General features: G+C 38.6%; 1 protein-coding gene across 3 annotated transcripts in view; it reads left to right on the plus strand.

The window, feature by feature from the left end:
* MID1 (midline 1) overlaps positions 1 to 17696 on the plus strand; it is a 385559-nt gene that overhangs the window by 147145 nt on the left and 220718 nt on the right. Inside the window, exon 1 of one of the 3 annotated variants that reach the window (XM_011950894.1) lies at positions 655 to 961. The exons of 1 other annotated variant lie outside the window; for it this stretch is intronic. The gene's annotated coding sequence lies outside the window, so the exon portion shown is untranslated. Of the gene's footprint in view, positions 1 to 654; positions 962 to 17696 lie in introns of those variants that run through there. One more of the 3 variants, XM_011950895.1, reaches the window with a different exon arrangement.

Consider the following 17696-nt stretch of genomic DNA (forward strand, 5'->3'; position numbering starts at 1 on the left):
CAGAAAGATATTAGAGCTTTTATTTACAAGTAAGTTTGTATCCAAAATTCAAATGGATTATCCAGGTATTACTTTAAATATTAAGACCAGTGGCAGGTACTGGTACAGAGAACAACTGAGAATAGAGCAAAATGGCCAAGGAAAAGGAGGAAAAGGAAACTATTTTAGATCAAGAAAATTATGATACTAAATGAGTTCTAGTAAGGCTGAAACTCATGATATAGACACTTTAAATATTTTTGTTGTTGCTTACATATAATTTTATGGCAAAATGTCTTAAATTGCATATAACAAAGACATTAGTATCATTAAGCTAGTGTTTAGCAGTGTTCCTTTTGAAGGTTATTATTCTGCTCTCAGGTTACAAACTTTTTAGAATATTGAGTTCTGTGCTTTTGTTTGGTTTTGTCTGAATTCTGTGCCTAGTATGTTCATTTCATCCTACTCCCATTACTCCAGCAAAGGGGAATCAGAAAACTGAAGTTAAGAAAGACAGGTAAGTTGTAGCATTTGCTATGCACCTCGACTCATTTTTGCTATTGAGATAGCATTGTCACCAAGCAAAGGCAATTTTTTTTCTGGAGAGGAGAGGCAAGACAGGGGCCTGGGTCGGGGGTGCGGTCAGAACTGTGATGTCACAGATTGCATTGTCTCTTGGGAAACTCATCCATCAAACCGTCACCTCTGATTCTACGCAGGGACACTACGAAAGAGGCAGTATGCCCCAGTTTGGGTATTCTGAAGTGTTAGTATGTAGTGGAGCTGGTGGTGTGAAGCCGATTCATTTTGTTTCAAAGCCCCAAATGGCATGCTGCCGAACACAGACACAAGCACAGCAGCGTCTCCTTAGAAATAATGTCTCCAAGGCAAACAGCCCTCATTGCAAAATGTAGAAGTCTGCCATCTGCTTGTCTCCACTGTGATTTATTCGTTTCAGGGTTTTAAATGACGTAATAAAAAGGTAAGTCTTCTTTTTAAAAACTGGAGGGTAAGTGGGAATTCCAGATTGATTATAGCATATCTGGAATGTATGTAAGATATTTGTCTTAAGTTAGAAGAGGATTTAAATTTATAAAGTGTGAATATTATTTTCAAATGCAAGTGCAAATCCTGTCCTGGGAAGATAAGGTAAAATCCATATCTTTAAAAAAGAAGGTCATGCTTTACAATTTAACAATTTTATTTAGTATTTTAAAAAAGTGATTTTTTAAAAAATGAATTTTCATAAAGACAGTAATTTTCCGGATGTTTGATAGTACATATCGATCACTTTTTCATATTTGATATTCCACCTTTTCTTGATGTTTTCAATCTATTTTCAGCTTTTGGATGAGTTAAAAACTAGCAGCTGCTATAAATTGTCAAGCGCTCTTAAAATGAGGTGCCAGTTAGATTTGGGAAGCATCTAGCTGATTTCTACGTAACTCGTTGGGAATTACTCTGTTTTGGGAGGGAGTGTAAAGGGTCATAAGACTCAGATGAAGTTTGAAGCTGAGGCGTCCCCTCTCCCATCCCTGAGGGATAGTGACCAGGGTTTGGAGATACAGGAAGAAGCAAATGCACACCTCCGTGCCTCGCGACAACCTATCGTATTCCAGTTGATGAGGAGTCCAGAGGGCTGGGATCCATGACTCTCTGAGGATTCGCCTGGCAGGAATGAATGCCAGCAAACACCCTCCTTCCATCCCCTCCCCTCCTCGCTCCCCAGGAGAGGCGCTTCTGCAGAAGTCATTTGGTGTGTGCACTGGTTTTCCTTGTGAGAGGATTAGAGAATAGGGAAGTGCTTTGTGAGAAAAATCCTGGGAGAGGTTGCTGGGAAGAAATCAAACAGAGGGAAGGAAGACTTCAGCTTTCAGAGTCCCCTCAGTCAAGTAAGTCTGAGACCCAGTTGCCTGGCCTAGAGCAGCTGAGGGGTTGTTTCCTTTCGTCCACGCTAGGAGAAACTGGTAAGGCTCATTTTATTCTCTACTGCTCTGGGATGCTACTGTAACTGCTTTATTGAAGCGCAGGGGTCAGGAGGGAGGGAAGTTGGTTAGTGACTCTGGGGACATCCTGCATCGTCTCTGTCTGGTGTATGAGGACGGCGCTGCTTCTGGCACAAAGGGCTGGTAGTCACAGAACAATTTTACTTTTCCCAAACTTGATTAGCATCACTTCTGAGCAACTGACTTAAGCAAAACGCATGCCCACGCAGAAACTATACCCGATAGAGGAATGCACTTATCTGTCAGATACTCGGATCTTTAAAGCATTTCTATCTAAATTTAATTAGTTTTGGGGGTACAACTTCAGGAGAGTGAGGTCCTTCTGGAAATTTTTCAATTGTCTGTTTCCTGTGAGAATGTATTTTTGCCATTGTATGTATCACCTGTTTTGTAAAAAGAGCTGTTCAGACCCAAGCCACTGTTAAAAATTCAAGTAGTACCTAGCGCAAGTTCAAGACACTGTGAAAGGAGGGGCAAGTGTTCACATTCAAGTGTGGAAAATGGAACTTGAATAACTTTATATTCTCTATCTGTATGCAGAGGTGTTGTAATTGGAAAGAAGAAATGAGAAACCTGCCCTAGAGTCAGAAAGAATAGGTACACATTTCCTTCAGCATTTTCAAAGAATCAGCTCATGCACACAGCCTTCTTGGGCAAATGTTGCTTCTTACTCCCTAATTCCATTCTGTTATTTCCAGAGCTGACTTTCATACTTGTGCAAAGATATATATATATATATATATATATATATATATAGAGAGAGAGAGAGAGAGAGAGAGAGAGAGAGAATACATTATTTATATTACTTATATATTTAAAATTTTTATATGTACGCACACACATACAAATATATCCTTTTATCATATCCTGGCAAACTTGAGCCTGAAGAGTTTAGAAATATATTGATTCAGTCTGAAGCAAATTATCCCTTAAGCAAGCTACAAAAGTCCTTCTGAGAGGCGTGTTTGGAGTTGGGGGCTGTGTGGAGAAGACAGAAGTGGCAGATAGCTGTTGTTTCTGTGATGGACAAGTCCAGAAGCCTTTCCTCATAGCTGAGAACCAAATTCCTAAAATCTCTGCCCACCCCTCCCCCATCCCCAAGACAGGGTGGTAATCTTTGTTGTTGTTTTTGCCCTGAGAAAATTTGAGTGCTGCCTAATTGAGTGGGCTCTCTGCATTTTTTCCTCCTCATTAAAATAAAACTAGAAACCTTGCTAAATGCAAAGTTCTGATGATGGATGTTTCGTTTCTAAACTTAACATATGCCAATACACTTATTATCATTTCGGTTGAATCTGCCTATCATGAAAACACTGATCAAGTAAAATTCAACACAAATTACTCAAGTCTGCAACTGTTACTTCAGTTTACTTAATTCTACAGTCTTAAGATGATTTGATTATTAGAATATTCAGAAATTGAAAATGCATGCCATTTATTTCATTAATAACAACCAGGTTACTTAAACTATAGGTTATAACCTATAGGTTTCAACTATAGGTTATAAACTATTTAAATACAGTTTCTTTGCATGCACATTGATATGAAAGCCTGAAAAAATATATGCTTTTTCTTTTAAAATGAAATAATTATTTGCCTGAGATACCCTTTGCCAAAAAATGAAAGTCAATTCCCTTTCAATTTCAGCTTTTTATTCTTTTCTCAACTGAAAATGCTAATTCAACCAAACGGTGTTATCTTTGGCTTTAGGAATTGTTTACAGAATGCTGGCAGTCAGTTTGGGAGTTCTGAGTGTGAGATAATAGTTAATCAATTTATCTGTGAACTGTGAAGTTTTCAGGTTTTGACCAACATTATTCACTATTCTCTGCCCCATGTTCAATCTGGTTATAAATACTATTTACCTTCATTATTATATTTGAACCTGAGCGCATCGAGTTCATTAGAATTGATTTTCTTTCCAGGTTGATCTTCTGAAATACTTTGGCCATTTTTCACTACTACCTTATGAGGTTTTCATTCATCTGCCATATATTTATTGAGTGCGTGGGTGTCACTAATATGGCCCACGTTTGCTCTTAGAGATGAAAGCTATGTTTTGTGGAGTTTATTGCAAAGGTAACCAAGGCTAGAAGGGAAAGACCAACTTGTGCTGTTCTAACAATTGTTTGCCAGCTCCCGTGGTTTAATTGCAAATGTGGTTTCAGCAACGATGAAAAACTCTAATTCTTCTGAATTCTTGATACGTTAAAATATACTACTGGCTACTTGGAACCTGTGAGCTGAGTTAATCAATAATCCTCTCACATTGCACAAGATCCGCTGTGTGTTATTCTCATCACTGGACATTTAAATAATTCAAAAGAAAGGTTTCTCGTTAATTAACCTTGCCATTGCACAAATTGGGAAAATACAGAACAAAATATTCCAGCATCCTTAATCTTTAGAGCTTATAAATTACTGTTCCTTCTCATTTTTTCTTGATATATTAGTTTTTTTCTGTTAGATGACTTTTATTAAATGTTTTGATATATCATAATAATACACATAATTTGCAATAATTCCAATAAGAAAAAGGAATCATAGGAAAGAAATGAACATGTCTTGAATCCACCGTATACCAGACACTGCCCTGGCCCCTTTACAAGCGTGTTATCATTTACTCTTCTCAACAATACTGCAAAATAGGTATTATTGTGCCCGTTTTAAAGATAAGGGAATGAAGGACCTTTAAGAATAAAATCATGCCACACTACTAAGGTAGCAAAGCCAAATCTGTTCCCTGCTCCACAAAAGCACTTTTTAGCACACTTCTATATTGCTCTCTTACCATCCATGTCTTTCTTCCCAGATCTCGTATAAATTGAGAACTCCCTACAGCTTACCTTAATGCTTCCAGAGAATCTGCCTTGATAGCTTCTGCCTATTCCCTGTCTTCCTTTATGATCAGAGAGCCAACATATATAACTATGGATTGGACAGGCACCATATGTATTTACACGTAAAAATGGTTTCTGAAACATTAAGGTAGAAACATCATATTAGGTTAAAATACAGAATACAGTATTTTAGATTTGCTCAGTTAAGAGAAATGACAAACTTGGTTTAGTTTGGTTTCTGGCCATACCTGCCCTGGTTTCCACCAGGTATCCAGTAGAGAGCCCTGGTCTGCACGTACACTGTGACATATTTGTTTGTATAGAGATCCCAGGCTGTAGTGCAGTGGTGCAAACATGGCTCACTGCAGCCTCAGCTTCCTGTGGCCAAGTGATCCTCCCACCTCAGCCTCCTGAGTGGCTGGGACTACAGGCATACACTACCACACTCAGCTAATTTTTGTATTTTTTGTAGAAATGGGGTTTCACCATGTTGCCCAGGATGGTCTGGAACTCTTAGGTTCAAGCAGTCCACCTGCCACAGCCTCCCAAAGTGCTAGGGTTACAGGTGTGAGCCACCATGCCCAGACACAAATTTCTTTATATTGACTTGATATGTATTTATTCCATGATCTTGTAGGCAGTAGGGAGCCATGGAAATATTTCAAGTGGAGAGATGAAATGAAAATGATCAAGTTTCCATGTTAGAAAGCTCACTGAGAGAGCCCTGTGGAGATGGAGGCCCAACTAGGCTGCCTATTGGAATGGAGGAGAGAGAGGTCAAGAACATGACTTCTGATAGAATCTGTAGAGAAAACGACAAGAAGTTTGAGAAATACTAAGGACCGTGCATTGGCAGGACAGCTGAAAGGAAGAGGTTTGTGACTTGGATATCTCAGGTAGATGATGGGGAGGTAGAGAGGATGGGGAACTCTGAGAAGATGTGTGTGTACTGCACTAGGACCTGGGGATAGAACTCTGGCCAGAAACACCTTTTCTCCTAAGTAGCTAAAAGCCCATCTGTGAAGATACCAGTAATAATAATAGGAATAACTCATATTCATTGAGTGCTTTAGCTTCTTCTAAGCACACTACATTTAATTTTCATGTAAACCCTCTTTGGTAGACACTAGTAACATTATCATCCCAGTTTTCTGATGAAGAAACTGAAGTAAGGAGACTTTATGTAATTTGCCCAACCTCATGCAATTAGTAAGGAGAGAGAAGGGAGTTGAAGTCAAGTAGTCTGGCTCCAGAATCCATGGTTTTAATTCTTACACTCTACTGCCTTGCTTAACAACCAATTATAATTTTGTGAGATATTTAGTATGAGAGCTAGCTGTACATTTCATGGGGCCGGGAGTGAACCACAGAGTTAGCAATTACTGCTATCAAGATGAACTGTGAATTTTTCTGTAGACTCCTGGCTATCAGTAGGGTGTGATCCATGACAAAATAAAACATTGATGTGGAGCATTAGCCTGGACATCAGGGCAAAATTGGAGAAAGTTCTTATTTCCCTGCTCTCTAAGAATTTATAACCACACTAAGAAAACCATATTGCAATAATAAGAAATAGATGACCAAAAATTAAATGGTTCCAAGGCCCTCTGGATAAATATGAAGTGAGAACATAGTTCTTTTCCAAAAGAGAGTGGGAAAGAACAAGGCAATAAGAAGGTCAAGATGATGGGATGCAGAGACATTGTGTACATTCACTGAACGACTTAATGTGTTATGCACTTGCATTCTCCCATTTCCAACAACACTGTAAAATAATGGCAGAGTGAAATTTGAATCCCAAAGTGTCTCACTCTGTTATGTGTGTGTTTAAAGAATGTGGGACAGATCTCCCTTTGAATAAAATTTTTAAATGCCTTAGGAATCCTAAAATGATGCTTACATTTTGTAAGGTCTTGATACTTTGATGTAGTTTTTCTTCATTATCATTATCATTGACTAGTTTTTGGGTGGAGCTGCCCTGGATGTTTGAAGATTTCAGTATCACTGAATATAGGTGGGTCTTTAAAAGAAGATCATGCCAAGAAAGATATATGTAAATGTATTTTTTACATTCTCTTTTATTTTCTTTAATATTCTGTATCTTTGTAGAAGCTACAATATGGAATTATAGACTATTTACTTATGGGCCTTAAAAAGCACTGTTGTAATCATTAGCTAATAAATTTCTTACCAAGAGATATTACTGAAAGGAATGTGGTTTTTATTCTTTTATAGCCAGATCACCAGGAAGATATGAGACTGTGCCATTTAAGTTTGCTTTTAATTTATGTAACAGAAAGATTTAAATTTGTTTAACCTTTCCTACTAGACATGTGCTTAACAAACAATTATTTGGTATCTACTATGTGAAAGGCACACATTTTATTCCATTTGTTCCTTGCAATTCTTGTTAGAAAAGACCCTCTTTACAGTGGAAGAAGGAAAATCTCAGAGAATGGCCCAGCCAGACTTAAACTCCCGTCTTCTGTCTCAGCCCAGAAGACTTGCTCCCATGTCCTTTAACCTACTTAGATAAGACAGATATTCAAAGCCACTGAGGAAGAACTCCATATTTCTTCATTTGGAACAGCAAACTAGGAGAGTTTTGTTATATCCCCATGACCAACGGTAGGTATATTTTGGGGCAATTATCTCTATGCTAAAATCAATATTGCTATTTATCAAGATAATCTGCAGCTTGCCTTAAAGATAGAGAGGGGATTTCAAAGTCCATTTGTTGAAAAGATTACTCTCTGGAATTGTATAATTTGCTTCAAAGTGAGACTTGCAAAAATTATGAGATTCATCCCATAGCTCTCTACCCAATCCCTGAAAGACTTACATTCAAGGTGACATCTGTTCAGGCTTACACACTGCTTACCTATGTGTTGGTGAAACAGTTTCTGTGAACCTTCTAAATATTCTCACCCCACTCTGACTTCACCCAATACTCATGACAAGAAGAGGACAAAGCTAGAATTATTATACCAGAGTATCTGACCCTGGGTTCAATGCTGAGAGTTGGTCACAATTAGTTTTAATAGAAAATAACATATAATTACTGACAGGTGCCTTGGGGCATGGGAAAATAGCATTTAAAAGAATGTTTTTAGTGATATATTGCCTACAGGATGACATCATGCAAGCTTAATGGCAATGCTTGGAGGTGAGAACTGACTATCATATTGAAAGGGAAAGTTTGTTCAGATTTATTCATCCACCATCAGGGAATCAAACGTGTCCTAGATTTCTAAGACTAATGAAACAAGAAACTAAAATCTACTATTGAAACCTAAATAAATATAGTTATCAATATGCTGGTAAGATCTGCAAAGACTAATAGCATAAGCCCTTAAGGAAAAATTATTTTATTCAATGACTTTCCAACACAAATGTTAGATATTCTTACATCAAAGTAATACTGTATTATTCTTCCCTATAGTTCTGCACCACAAGGAAAAATTAGTGCTTTATTTTTGCTAATTCACAAATTTGTTAAAGTGATCAACAAATTTAATTTCCATATACATGTGTAACTTCAAATGTACAGAGGCGTGAAGCTACTGCAAACACAAGCTTGCTCACTAAATTTTATTTGATATCTATTGCCTTGCTGTATAACAGCAAGAGCAAACATTCTAAAACTTCTAAGTAAAAGGAAATCATCCGTCTTTTTAAATTATGTGAACTTTACCTTATTTGTAAAGCACTGTATAGAACCAAGAAAAGTGTGGGAAATTGGAACATAATAGACATTTAAGCCTTATATTTTCATAACAAAATTGTCTGAAATTAAAATAAAAATGATATGCAAATAGGATTTGTTTATCCAAATGTGGGCAGAAGGGCTGTAAAGATACTAGTATGTATTAGAACGACATGAATAATTTATTTTATAATGTAAAACCTAATAAAGATTTAATGATCACCCATAAGCCTTTAAAATTATGTGAGTCATAGCACTATGGCAGGCAAATACAGGCAGCTATTACAGCTCTACCAAAACTCTGTTTATAACTCTTCATATGTTACTTTTTGGAAAGGGTGGGTCACAGAATGATGTAATAAATGGTTGCAAAGAAGTTTCTGTCCCAAGATGCCTATTCAGTGAATTCTAGAGCTCAAGCTGCTTTTCTCTAAAACCATTCAATACATGCCCTTGCTTCAGGACTGGACTAACCATTTTCTGATTTATAAATTTAATGATTTCAATATTACGGAGTAACTTCAGTGAAGAAAAATTGTTTTAGGGACTTACTTTCCTACAACTATTGTTGCCCTGTTGCTTTTAATTCCATTTGAATGCATGCTGTGGAGTAGTTGAGTTAAATCCATGGCATCTTGGTTTTTCTTCATGGATGAGTTCCAGTTCTTTGGGTGATACAACTAAAAGCTCACAAGATGCTGTGTATCGGCAATGAAACAATTAGTCTTTGAGCTTTGGGGAAATTACTCAAGCAGCGAATTAATCATTGCGATTCTGGTCCCCCTCCACAAATGCTAGGTCTCCGAAAAGACTCTCCCCACACACCCCTGTTCCTGGTGCTCTTATTAAAGGTGTAAAATTTCATAAACCTTTAGTAAAACATTATGAATTCTCTTTTTGTGCAATACAGCTGGTATTTTTTTCCAGACGTATATTTCCATAATTAAACATCCTAAAATACAAATCCCATTATTATTTGTTATGTCTAGTCAGTAATTAGACCTCAGCTGGTAGGGCAATTTCAGAACAGAGTTTACCAATTTACATACTAATCCAGCAGAGTCTGGTGGGACATGATTAGCATAGATTCAGTCAACATCTTAATTAGCCCTAATCCCAGCATGCACTCCGAGGTGCCTTTACCCCACCCCCACTCGTGTGGGTCTTGTTTAGCTGACTATGTTCCTTCAACAAATTCCAACTCTTCCAAACATATTTTCCAGCGCTCTTTTTCACAGAGGAGATGATTACATCTCAAAGTGGTATGCCAGGGAGGACATTTTGTGTAAAGCAGGGGAAATGTGAGACATTGGGCCAGGCGAGTGGTACATACACAAATCTGAAGCAAAATCAAGGCACCAGAATCTGTTCTTCTAGAGTGTTAGAGTATACCCACTCCCCTGTCCCACCCCCAACTCTGGGTAGCAAGATCTGTAAACCATTCCAAACCTGTGAGAATTTTACCTATTTTGTAAGAAGAATATTCCTTATTCCTGTCCATGATCAGGAGCCCTTTTCATCATTTACCAGCTTTCATGTCAGGGAATTCCTTATACCTAACTGAAATCCCCCATATTGCATATTTAAGCCCCCTGCCTTTCTGTCCATCCATAGTGGAAACGGAGAACAGGTGGCCACCTATGAAAAGCTCGTTTTATAGCTGAGGACCATAATTAAATTATCTCCTTTACCTTCTCTTCTTCAGGTTGGATTTTTAAAGCTCCTCGACTTTCCTCTGAGCTCCCTTTTCTTCACCTCTTTGATCTTTGTGGTTTTCCTCTGAACTCTTTCCAAGTTCCCCACACCCCCTTTAATTGTGCTCAGAACTAGGCCGAGTATCTTTGAAATCATTTGAATGGCCAGATTTCCTCAGGATAAATACCAACACTTGAGTGTACCTCCATATCCAATTTACTTCTAGAATCAGTGCCTGCTGTTAGTTAGCTGGCTAGTTTCACTTATTCCTCTTCCATTTAAAAAAAAAAAAAATCATTTGGTGTGCTATTGCATAACCTAGAGGGGATTTCTTCTATTTGCTTTTTTATTTTTTTATTTTTTTGCAGTTTATCAAGGGCACTTTGAGTTTCAATTTCAATTTGCAAAGATATAAACTACCAGTATCTCCTGCTAAGGTTTGAAGTCATTTGCAAATTCAATTTGAACATTACCAATACATTATTGCACAATCCTAGGGGAAAGACCTCAATAGGGACTGAGAAGATCCCAGGAGATTATCACTTGCTAACACCTTCATCTCAGGATTCTTCTCTCTGCTCTCTGTGTTTTCTGCCACTCTTTCCCACTTTGACCTTTGTCTTATGACATAGCCTTTCCCTATTTCACTCTTTTTTCTCTCTCTCTTTTTTGTTTTTACTTATTCTTTCTCTCTCATCGTATCTTGCATTTTCACTCAACACTTTCCAGCTATCCCCTGCTTGAGATTGTTCCCCATCCAGAAAATGTGTCCGGTCATAGGGAAGAGACAATGGAATAAGAGAAACATCCCAAACAATTTTCCTTTTTGGCTTTGTACTGACCTAGCTGAAATCAGGTCATGTGGGTCACAGAAAAAAGCAAGTGAAATGTGCTGACTGATGGATGTAATAAACATCAGGGCAAAGAAGTGAAGATGGCTACTTGGCCAGGCGGAGTGGCTCACGCCTATAATCCCAGCACTTTGGGAGGCCGAGGTGGGTGGATCACTTGAGCCCAGGAGTTTGAGACCAGCCCGAGCAACGTGGCGAGACCTCGTCTCTACAGAAAATACAAAAATTAGCTGGGTGTGGTGGCGTGTGCCTGTAGTCCCATCTACTCCGGAGACTGAGGTGGGAGGATTGCTTGAGCCCGGGAGATGACGGCTGCAGTGAGCTAGGATGGCACCACTACATTCCAGCCTGGGTGACAAAGCAAGAATCTGTCTCAAAAAAAAAAAAAAAAAAAAAGATAAGGTGACTACTTGAGTCTAGTAGCGACAGGTCAGGAACCATTTGCAGCCTCGAAGCCTCAAGACCTTTCTGGCCACACAAAAAGAGTTAGTCAGAGTGTTGCAAGGTTCATGTGTAAAAGAACCAGCCGAGTTCACCTCCAGACTCTAGCTTGATTTGTCAGGGGCCAAGCATGTGTTTTGAATTCCAGAAAGTGTTCCAGCTTGCTTTAAAAGGCAGGGTCTGTATCAATCTCTATCTAGAAGCTTAAGAGTCCTTAAGATTATAAAAGATTTATTCATATGGCTTTGGAGATTTTTTTTGAAATAGTTGTACATCTGTGGGCAAGAAGCAGGTGTCTTTGACCTAGATGTCTTCATAGCCAAAAATATTTCTTGCTATTAAGAACTACAAAAACGGCCGGGCGACGTGGCTCAAGCCTGTAATCCCAGCACTTTGGAAGGCCGAGATGGGCGGATCACGAGGTCAGGAGATAGAGACCATCCTGGCTAACACGGTGAAACCCCATCTCTACTAAAAAATACAAAAAACTAGCAGGGCGAGGTGGCGGCGCCTGTAGTCCCAGCTACTCGGGAGGCTGAGGCAGGAGAATGGCGTAAACCCGGGAGGCGGAGCTTGCAGTGAGCTGAGATCCGGCCACTGCACTCCAGCCTGGGCGACAGAGCGAGACTCTGTCGTCTCAAAAAAAAAAAAAAAAAAAAAAAACTACAAAAACAGTTCAAATATGTCATATTGTTGTACTACTTCTTCAGGGGCTACGGATGGAAGGTCAAATGCCAAGGATGATGTTGGGAGTCTCTGTTTGACTGGTTGGTTGATTTGGTTTGTTTTTTATTTTTGTATGGCTGCTTGAATTGTGTGTATTTGATGCAACTTAAAGTTTTAAATTTCCTCACCAATAGGTAGCTTACATTCTAGATGTTTAATTAATATGCATATCCTTAATCTCCTTGTTTCCCATTCTAATTTCTGATGGCTTTTCTGGAATCATGTGAGGCAAATACACTCTCCCACCTGACCAGACCCAGAAGTGTATGCAAGAAAGGACTTTGAAGTTTAGTTTAGTAACTGCCGATAGCCATCACAGAGGCTTTATCAGCTCGAGTTAAGAAAGGGATGATTAGTGGAAATGAAATATGGTGCAGTCACTTTGGAAATGGTTTGGCAGTTCCTCAAAAAGTTAAACATAGGGTTACCATATGATCCAACAAGTGTACTTCTAGGTATATATCCAAGAGAAATGAAAACATATGTTCACACAACAACATGTATATGAATGTTCATAGCAGCATTATTTATAATAACCAAAAAGTGGAAACAGCCCAAATGTTTATCAATGGATGAATGGATAAGTAAAACGTAGCATATTGCTGGATGCAGTGGCTCATGCCAATAATCCCAGCACTTTGGGAGGCCGAGGCAAGTGGATCATTTGAGGTCAGGAGTTTGAGACCAGCGTGGCCAACATGTTGAAACCACCATCTCTACTAAAAAAAAAAAAAAAAAAAGCTGGACATGGGGTACATGCCTGTAATCCTAGCTTCTTGGGAGGCTGAGGCAGGAGAATCACTTGAACCTGGGAGGTGGAGGTTGTAGTGAGCCAAGATTGCACCACTACACTCCAGCCTGGGTAACAGAGTGAGACTCCATCTCAAACACACAAACAAACAAAAAACAAACAAAAGAAACAAATGTAGCCTATCCATGCATATCCATGCAACCGGATAGTATTCAACTCTAAAAAGTATTATTCAGCTGCTGATACATGCTACGTCATGCTCAAAGAAGGCAATCACAGAGGATCACATATTGTAGGATTCCATTTATGTGAAATGTCCAGAATAGGCAAATCCATAGAGATAGAAAGTCAATTAGTGGTTGCAAGGGGCTAGAGGTGAAGGGTAGGGGGAAAGGGAGTGACTGCTAATGGGCACAGTGTTTCTTTTATTGGGGAGTGAAGTTGTTCTAAAATCAGCCTGTGGTGATGGTTGCAGGACACTGGGAATATACTTTAAAACATTAAATTGTCCACATTAGATGGGTACATTGTGTGGTATGTGAATTGTATCTCAACTAAACTTTAAAAAAAACGAAAAGAAAAGAGAAAGGGGTTATGATACAGAGCCGAGTGTTCCTAGGTCACTCACAAAATGCTTTTAATTGTTACAGTTTAAAAATAATTAAATAATTCCTATTATCATTTTAATACAACTCTCCCTCCAACATGCACTGTTTCAGATATTATAAAAGACAGTGTAGACAGTATATTTAGACAGTTGTAGCTTTAGGGATTGTGGGCCAGAATGAAGTACTCTGAGCAAGGATGTGGAATCTGAATTTTAATCCTCAACCTCACCGTTAGCATGCCGTGTAAGACTGAGCCAAAGCTGGACATCTTTGGAATTAGCTGCCCATTTTCTCAGTAGAATAATAATAATGCCCTCTAGCAAGCTCATAAAATTATGTTAGGATAAAATTAAATGTGTGCTATGATAGCCTCTTAAAGAAGGCCATGGGAATGTGAAGAATTATTGCACAATCAGCAGTATATATTATAAATATCAAACCTATGTATATTGAATATGTTAATATTGAGCTTGAATTAGGAGATTCCTATAGTCCTGTTCATCCTAACATTGTATGAGTACACACCCATCCTCCCTACACCCCCATATACATGCCACAAATACACAATCACAGCCAAATGAAATATGAATGGACATTTATATTAGATGTGGCTTTGGTTTGTGAGAGTCCTGTATTACTTTTTTAAATCTCAGCTTCACTCATGACAGCTAGGAATGCAAAACTATGGTTTTAACTATGGAGTTAAAAGAGGGTTTTTTGGTTTGTTTGCTTGTTTTGTGTGTGTATGTGTGGTATTTGTTTGTTTGTTTTGAGACAGAGTTTGGCTCTTATTGCCCAGGCTGGAGTGCAATGGTGTGATCTCGGCTCACCGCAACCTCTGCCTCCCCGGTTCAAGCGATTCTCCTGCCTCAGCCTCCCAAGTAGCTGGAATTACAGGCATGTGCCACCATGCCTGGCTAATTTTGTATTTTTAGTAGAGATGGGGTTTCTCCATGTTGGTCAGGCTGGTCTCAAACTCCTGACCTCAGGTGATCCACCCACCTTGGCCTCCCAAAGTTCTGGGATTACAAGCGTGAGCCACCGTGCCCTGCTGAAAGAGTTTTTAAAAAGAGCAAAAAAGGCAAAGGAAATGAGATCCAATTATGCCTCCAGATTTATGAAAATTGTAAGCACTGTTTTAATAACTTCTAGAAGAGCATCTGAAACAGTAAAAGTAAGTGGATTTCTTATTCATAACTGTTTACAGAATTCTTTTCTAAACAATTTGAAAATTCAAGGTAAATAGATTTTCTTTGAGAAAGTTAACTCATTGTCCAAAATTCCCTTGACTCCAGATGCCAAGACAAATTTTGAGAGTAATGTCATATGGTTCTGTAATAGTAATAATCTAAGCTCTACTGAGACAGCATATTCTTCTACAAGTAGGAAAAATATATTTTTATTAGGTATGAAAAACAGATTTTTAATATAACTTTTTTATTTTGAAATAGTTGGAGACGCACAGCTGGGCACAGTGGCTCACGCCTGTAATCCCAGCACTTTGGGAGGCCAAGGCAGGCAGATCACGAGGTCAGGAGATCAAGACCATCCTGGCTAACATGGTGTAACCCCGTCTTTACTAAAATATAAAAAATTAGCCGGGCATTGTGGTGGGTGCCTGTAGTCCCAGCTACTCGGGAGGCTGAGGCAGGAGAATGGTGTGCACCCAGAAGGCGGAGCTTGCAGTGAGCCGAGATCGTGCCACTGCACTCCAGCCTGGGCAACTAAGTGAGACTCTGTCTCAAAAAAAAAAGAAATGAAAAGGAAATAGTTGGAGACACACAAGAGGTTGCAAAACTAATGCAAAGAGTTCCCCCGTACCATTCATGTGGCTTCCCCCAATGATAACATCTTTCATAACCACAGTAATGTCAAAACCAGGACATTGACTTTGACACAGTACTGTCAAAAATAGATTTTCATAGTGGCAAAATTTCCCTTAGAAATTAGACTACAAATTATCACATCATTTCAAGTCTCAAGTGTCACAGTTGGATCAAGCTTTTATTATTAAAGGGTGTAATTTGATTATTTATGTAAACAAGTGTTGCCCTAAGTGTTTTTTTAATTACATGCATTGAAACCTGAATGATAGTTCATTTCAACTTACATTTGTATCTAAAAATACTAATAAGCTCCACTTCAAAATATATAATACTATTTTTAAAAACTCTGTGTCGCTTTCAAACAACATTTAGATGATTAAATTAGATCCTCATTGTTCCCTCGGAGGTGACAGGCATTATTAAAATGTATTCTGCATATTTTGTTTCTGTAATTATGTCTAATCAGTGTGAATTGATGCTGTGGAAAATACTTAATTAAAAACACATATTTGAGCTATAAGTGGGAAACAAAGGAGAAACTCTCGTAGTTTGACTCTAAATGATAAAAACTGATAGAAAGTTGAAATATTAGACAAGACCAGCAGCCCGGAAAAAAAAAAAAAAAGTGCTAATAGGTAGAAAATGCAAAATGTCTATAGAAATATCCAGGCCTTAAAACAAAAGAAAGGGCTTTGTCATTGTGAATTCTTTTTCCCCTGCAGAATCGATTCTGAAAGATGTGGAGATCTCATAAACGTCTCCAAAGAACAGTTCACAGCACCCAGGGAGTGAGGCTTTCTGAAAGAAATGCCTTCCCATGCCGTGTAAATGGCATGTGTCAAGGGGGAAAGTCCCCAGTGCTGTGGTGATTGAGCAGGGGCTGCTGTGGGCAGCTTCCTTTGTGTCCTGATCATTTACATGACTTAAACACAACAATGTGCTCCATCGTCAATAACACAAGACGCTTTGCCATAGCAACAGTTTCAGAATGTGGCACAGCCTGAGTGATGTCCCTGAAACAGAAAAGTTCCCTAAAGAAACACTTCTTATGAATATGTTCAGAGATTTCTTTATGCTACTAGGACTTGTTTCAAATTCCATTGGGTTTAGGTTTTATTTGCACAGCCCATCTTTCCTTTGCTCTATGAAAACCAGCTTTGGGGAGAAGTTGGGAGAGACACGACTGTGGGGTCAGAGGGTGGGAATACATACGTGACTGCGATAGAAATGGAATTTTTGAGAACATTCTCAGAAAACTGTTAATGCTATCCAGAAAATCATGTAAAACTCAGGAATGTAACATACATCCCAAAGTCATTGTTGGTTTCCTTGAAGGTCTGTAATAAATGCCCTTTTAGTGTTTGTACATTTTGCTTCTTTCTGTCACAACATGTGCATATACTGTGACACACTTTAGACAATCATAAGGGCATGAACTCCACACTCAATGGCATTGTCCAAAAGACACAACACATATATTATCAAAGCTGTGATTAAACTCCAATACCTTCCTCTTATTTCAAGGTCATTTTCTGGCAAGGCACAATTTTCCCGTTAAGAAAGTACCCATCCTCCTCCACTCCCCCTGTTTTGAGCAATAGCACTTTCTACAAGTTTGAATCTAATAAAGTTATTCTAGTGAAACTTTCACTTAAGACAGCATAAAAGAGAAGAAAAACGTAAATAATTTTAATGATAAGGGATAACAGTTGAATTATATTTGGCTATGTAACATACAGTGGTGTTTTACCTTTAGGAGATAGTTAGAGCACTTTATAGTTTGTCTGCCTCCATGAGAAGGAAATTGTTTACCTTGATATGTTTGTGTTTCTGAAAGATGTGCCTTCTGTGGCATATGTGCTACGTTGCCCCCTTTCCTCATCTGTTCCCCTTCGTTGATTTCTGGGAAGTAGCCATCCCTTAACACTGGAGCTGCCTATAGTGATAGATGATACTCTGAATTTGTGCACCTGACTCCATAGTAATCTATAAATTAGTGATGAGCTGGTAATAAAAAATCCTAAATGTTCCTGCTTCTCAGGGAGCCACAGACCCCAGGGGTTGCCAAGCAATGAAAGATCAAACTGGACTCACCAGTGAAAACACAATTAATTATTTACACACATCAGCATTTGACATTGGTATCATTTGAATCAGGAAATCCTTTGTTTGCTACATTGCTACATTGATTTGTGCTCTGAAGACTGTAAGTTTGGATGCACCCTTGTTCAGGCAAAGGGAGATGAGTAGATAGTGAGTGATGAAAG

The sequence above is a fragment of the Colobus angolensis genome, unplaced genomic scaffold (assembly GCF_000951035.1).
Source record: "Colobus angolensis palliatus isolate OR3802 unplaced genomic scaffold, Cang.pa_1.0 Scaffold310, whole genome shotgun sequence".
NCBI classification, from domain to species: domain Eukaryota; kingdom Metazoa; phylum Chordata; class Mammalia; order Primates; family Cercopithecidae; genus Colobus; species Colobus angolensis.